The sequence below is a fragment of the Lathamus discolor genome, chromosome 4 (assembly GCF_037157495.1).
Source record: "Lathamus discolor isolate bLatDis1 chromosome 4, bLatDis1.hap1, whole genome shotgun sequence".
In the NCBI taxonomy this organism is placed as follows: Eukaryota; Metazoa; Chordata; class Aves; order Psittaciformes; family Psittacidae; genus Lathamus; species Lathamus discolor.
Window position 1 is genome coordinate 99118592 of NC_088887.1, and position 6000 is coordinate 99124591.

The following is a 6000-nucleotide window of genomic DNA, read 5'->3' on the forward strand; positions in this document are numbered from 1 at the left end:
GACCAGTAATATTGTCAACATTTATTCCTACTGAACAGGTCACATCCCCTGACTAGGAAGACTGGTTTCAAAATGATCTTCCTTCTTTGTATGTACAGTGAAATGTCAGTGCTGACAACTGACAGAACTCAGCTCGTCATTCATTATTACATTGATGCAGCCTTTTCCATTACCAAGAAACTTCAGACCTTGAGAAACAGTAAATGGTTGCTTGAAAAACTGCCAACTCCAACTCAGGTATAGCCTTCTCCCCTTCTTGCTTCTTGACATTAGACTGTGACTTCCCAGCTCCTGATGCAAGCTGTACTGGTTGTCTACCAATTGCAAAAGCAAATCTGCATGCAATTTAAAGGTTAGATCAAAGAAATTCTGAAAGACTGGAGTATTTACAGTCTGAAAGACTGCCATCCTTGACCATGCAAGGTAGGTAACTGTTACAAAAATTTCTAATTGAAAAGATCTAAGACAGCTTTATTGTCTCAATCTCCACAGAGACAAAACTTCAGCCAAAAACATTTTGTCAGACGCCACCTCTCTCTTGGCATGACATCCAACTCCACCTGTTGGCTCCAGGGATGGACCTTCAGCATAACCCTACTGAAGTTTTCAGAGGTTCATCTATGTGCAGTTTTCTGTATTGGAGCTAAATGCTTGAAACCTATTTGCAAAGGCCTTTATTTCAGTAACATCATCACCCTCAAAAATAAATGGGTTATCAAGAACAAAAGCTATGAAAGCTAAGATGCAAGCAACACACAGAAGAAAACATAAGCAAATTAAAAGCAAGGAAGATAGTGGGAATATTGTTCTGTTACCCATACTTAGCACTATGCTTCAATACCACTGTGATAAAGAGCAAATGCATCAGGAAAAACTTTCTGAAAGAGGTGAGAAGGCAGGAAAGAAAACAGAGGGCATGATTTTTCAATTCTCTGATGGTTTAAAATAAGTGTTAAGGTCTGGTGTGAAATTTGTGCCCTAAGTGACAAAACTGTTCTGAAAAAATCGTATGTAGATTCTTGGGACACCTTCCCCCAACCTTCAAAAAAACCCACTGTGGGGTTTTGGGACAGCAAAACAATTTGACTAATTTGATTTTTAGAAAATCATCTATGACTTTCAAAAGTAATGGTAAGACACACTGCTCATACTAAATTTCTTTTTCTCCTATTCCTATTTATTTCTCCTATTCCTTCTTTTCCCTTTTGAACTGATGTCTATCATTGTTACTGATGTAGAACAGTGTATGGTTTACCAGCAAGCAATGAGTGGAAGTGACTGAAAAAATGCATCATCACAGAGAAAATGTTTATAGCAGAATTAAAAAAGAATCTCAAATTCTTTTCTCATTCTATAAACCCTACAGTCACCCTGAAAAAATAATTTCAAAGCTTTGGCTATCCATTTATATGACTGACACAAACCAGTAGATTGGAATAAAACTACTAACAGCTATCAAAAGAAACTATATAACAAACTAATGAAAGCCAGAAATACAAAGGCTAGAAAAGAATAATTAAGTTTATACCAAAATTATACCTCTAATAGACTTACTGAAATGTCAAGGTCAGCAGCTACAAAAGCCTGACAAGATATTGATAAAAAATATTTTGACTTAAAAATATTTACACTTCTTACACACAAGCACAAAAATACCTTTGGAAGGCAATCAAGTGTTTCAGATCATGGAAACAGAGCAACAACTACCTTTAGTGCTGCAAAGCATTATAGGAGGAAGCTGGAGTCATTTGCACATAATTAGTGGCTTACTTCTGCAGCAGAAGGAAAAAAAAAAAAAAAAAGGCACATTATCTCCAGACCTTGAAGGGTATTAAAATAATCAAACACTTTTTTAGACAGTCTCTTGGGAACAGGATGTCATTCCTGCATCTAAATGTAAGCTAATGTAATCTAATGTAACCCAACTCTAACCTGAGCTGCTGAAGAAAAACATTTTTTGCATTTTTTAATGTGTCTGATCCCAGATTTTCAAAAAATTAACTTGAAAAGCTCTTTCTCTTTGCTGAATTGTTAGACAAACTCTAAACACACTCAGGTTCCTGTAATCCATGCATACACACAAACATAATAAAATACAACTGATGCAATTGTTAGCTCTTTCTGATTTTAAATGCTACATAAAATTCAATTTACCATCAAATTTATTTGGTTGAATTGAAACTTATACTACTCCTTCATTTGACCTTCTGACATGAGAATTCAAGGAACCAGCTTTAGGGAGACAAAAGTATTCCAAAGATCTGGTCTTAAAAGAACATTATTAAAAATATCAACCATGTAATAGAGCAAAATAAGTCCAAATAATGCAATAAATACGTCAAAGACTGAGCTATTATATTTTTATAAACTTCCAGAATCCCACCTGCATGTGGGAACCTGACTGGACATCAGTTCAATTCCATAGGAACGGTACGTTTGGGAAGAATCCTTCTGCTATTATATAATCCTAAATACTATACTGCATTAACAGATAACCAGCATGCAAATGCACTCATTTTGTTATGCCCCCTCTAAGTTGATCTGACCTAGCCTACGTTATCAGCAGTCTGCAGTTACGTGATGCAGCCAAACACTGAGCCATGCATCAGGTCTAGCTGTTGGATCTTTGAACTCAGTCTGCTCTAGCTAGAAAGAAATATTCACAGCTTGTACAAGTTCTAACCTTTAATCACTTCCTTAGATGTCCAACGAAGGTCATTCTAGCCTCATTTGCACTAAATCCTTAATTTATAAAATGTATCTTCTAAAACATTCTAAGCCTTAGTAAAAGTACTAAACATAAGCATTACTAAGGCACATCTGGGTTTTTTTTTCTACATTCCTTGCTTGCTTCAGTTTAGCCCAGCACATAGAAGATGTGGTCCATGATAAGGGCTCTTGCCTACAGCTGAGAGCACTACGTGATGGGTCACCAAAAGAAGAGGTTTTTCAAGATGATGTCATGCATGGTTCCAGCATGAATCTGGCTGTAGCTATGTGTCCCTGTAACATTAAGCACTTGCCAGAGCACCTCCCATGAAGCCAGCATGCAATGCCTAGGCAGGTGGGAGGATGGTGCAATCCTTCCCTGACGCAATTCAGAATTTGTCTAGGTATCTACGTCAAACACATATATCAATATGGACCTAAAAATAAGAAAATAGATAAATAAATAATCATACACATACAACACATATTCTATACCCAGACTGAGAAATATGGTAGTTTAAACTTTTATAGTTATAGTTGTCTGCATAAAAAGATACTTTATGTTAAGAAGCAAGAGATACAATAGTAAATAGAATATGAAAGAAAAGTTAGCCCACTTCCTCTGTGAGCAGATGCGTGTAACTCTCTATTGGAGGATTTCTTTAACAGTCTTCTGATACTGGAACTGCCCAATGATTAGTGGCAAGAGCACTGGATTAGATGTAATACATAGAGGTTTCCCAACTCTTAAAAAAACAGTTAAGAGACAAAATATTAATCTTTATGGTATAAGTTTAAGCATCCAATATCAAATCTACCCACTGCAACAGCCTCATCCAAACTGCAACAAATCATATGCATAATGCTGCCAAGGTTATTTTACCTCAACCTTATCACTCGGTCTTACTTCTACTTTTTACTTACATGGTTAAAGAAGCTTTAAAAACCAATTGCCTCTAACTAACTCAGAATTACTTTTGTCAATTCCCACCTTAGAACTGTGTTTTGTCTCTTATACTTTTCTTTGCTTTTCCATCCCTTTTCTAGCTTTTATTCCTAAAATCCTTTTTCATCAGGGTAAAAGTTATTTTTAATAGATCTTTTCTTTTTTTTTTTTTTTTTAATATAAATTCACAATAGATTCTAGGTTTGGCATAAAACAATTCCATTCCTTCTTTCCTTTTAGGGCCCTTAGGACTCCTGTACAAACATACATCACTAATCCTCTTGATTTCTTAAAGTTTGCCTTTGTAAAATTGAGCATCTCAATCCTGTCTCCATTTAGCCCTCTATTTTATTCCTATTTATTTAATTTAATTAAAAATGTGATTTAAGACCACAAGCTGACTTATAAACCAGGTCACCTCAGAATTTTTCACACTGCTTACTGAGAGTAAATCTAAAGCAATTCAACACTTATTTAGTAAGCTTACAGCAACTGTGTGTAAGAACAACTGGATTGCTACAAGCCCTTACCATATGATGCTGTTATCTGTATCTACAGAAGAAACCCACTTGTGACATAATTCCTCTCAGTAATCAATATTCCCATCTGAATCCAACTCTTTGCGTTCTTTCCTCAAAGCAACGATACACTTGGACTCTTTTTTTACCCATACAATCTTTTCCTGTTACTTTACAGTCCATCACATAATTCGTATCCCCTGTAACTCTGTCACATCTATTTCTCATATTGGACAGGATCAGCTCTCCTGCCGCACATTTAGCAGGGTCATCGTTCTTTGTGTTTCGTTTACCCCACGTCTGCTTCCACATCCTTCAACATTAGTTTAGCCCAAACGGTTCCTGATGGCGCACAAACACAATCTACAGCCAACCGTGTTCACCACTACCGTAAACCTCATCTCCACAAGGGAACAGAACGCAACCCTCCCATCTCCCTGACATGAACAGCCTTTGTTTTCCCAAGTACTCCTTCCCTGCTACCAGCCGTTCACAAACCGGCTGCCTGGTAAACACGACCCAGGGGAGCACACTGCACACAGCACAGGCCTCGGCCCGACGGCCTCGGCCCGACTCCCTCGGCCCCCGCAGCCGCGGCAGGGTGTCTCTACGGCAGCCGGGGAACGCAAAGCCACGACCCTCACAGAGCCGAGCTCCGACTGGAAACCAACACAGCCCCCGGGCCCGCCACACCCACAGCCGACGTGGCGGCGCGGGGCGGGGCGGCGCGGGGCGGGCACATCCGCCGGAGCGCGGAGTAACGGTCCGGCTGGCCGCAGGAGCGCCTCAGCTGCCGCGGCCGCGGGAGCCGCCGGGCCTTGCTGCGGGCCGGCGGGGCTGGGGGGTTTAGTGGCAGCGGCGCGACCCCCCCTCTCCGTAGCTTACCTTCCCTTCCCCGCAGGCGGCGGCGGCGGCTCCTCCCTCCGCTGAGACAAGGGAAGATGCCGTCGCGCTCAGGCGCCTCCTCAGCCGCGAAGGGAGGGAAGGAGGAGGGAAGGGGGTTAGCGCCTCCCAGGGATCCACCTACTGCAGCGGGAGCCTGGAGAGCGGCGGGCGCTGTCCGCCGAGCGCAGCGGGGATACGGCTGTAGGGAAGGCGGCCCCACGGGGCCTGGCCCTGGCTGCACAGTGTCTTGCTACCAGAGCGCTGCTCTCCTGCTGAGCTGAGGCGAAGAGAGAAACCCTTCTGTAACTGCTCTGCCAAGGCCCCTTTTGGTGGTGTGGCTGCCTCGGCAGACTTGGAGGCTCAGGGCGTGCGCGGCATTTGAGGCAGATAACACCGCTTTCTGCCAAGCCTCAAGCTGTTGCCTAGGCCTAAATATGCATGAGGACATTGCATACAGAGAGACACATGGTCCAAGGCGACTGTTAGGGAAATGTTAAGTATTGCTGTGCTGTTTTCATTGTGCGATCATTTTGTTTCTTGCCAAGAGAAGTGAGTGGATATAGATATTTCTCTATTTCTCCTTAGATTTATGTTTAAAATTAAGTGCTTCCAAAGAAGATAGACTGGAAAAATTCCCCTAAAAGGAACAACCTGGCTTTTTTGCTTGGTTATGTCTCTTACCTTGAGTGTGGTAATTCCTTGCTGCCTTACTGTGGTATACATTCATAGAATCACAGACTGGTTTGAGTCAGAAGGGATCTTAAAGATCATCTACTTCCAATCCCCTGCCATGGGCAGGGATATCTTCCACTAGACCAGGTTGCTTCAAGCCCCATCCAGCTTGGCCTTGAACACTTTCTGGGACGGGGCATCCACAATTTCTCTGGGCAACTTGTGCCAGTGCCTCATCACCCTCATATTGAAGAACTTCATACTAATACC

The 6000-nt window shown here is 41.7% G+C and overlaps 1 protein-coding gene across 8 annotated transcripts in view; it reads right to left on the reverse strand.

Moving 5' to 3' along the window:
- LOC136013823 (RCC1 and BTB domain-containing protein 2) overlaps window positions 1–5135 on the reverse strand; it is a 33458-nt gene extending 28323 nt beyond the window's left edge. For 6 of the 8 annotated variants that reach the window (XM_065678248.1, XM_065678253.1, XM_065678250.1 and 3 more), the window contains exons 1-2: window positions 5059–5135; window positions 1708–1772 (exon numbers count right to left, since the gene is read on the reverse strand). The gene's annotated coding sequence lies outside the window, so the exon portion shown is untranslated. The remainder of the gene's footprint in view (window positions 1–1707; window positions 1773–5058) is intronic. The other 2 variants (XM_065678256.1, XM_065678251.1) reach the window with 2 other exon arrangements.
- Between the last annotated feature and the right edge of the window lie 865 nt (window positions 5136–6000).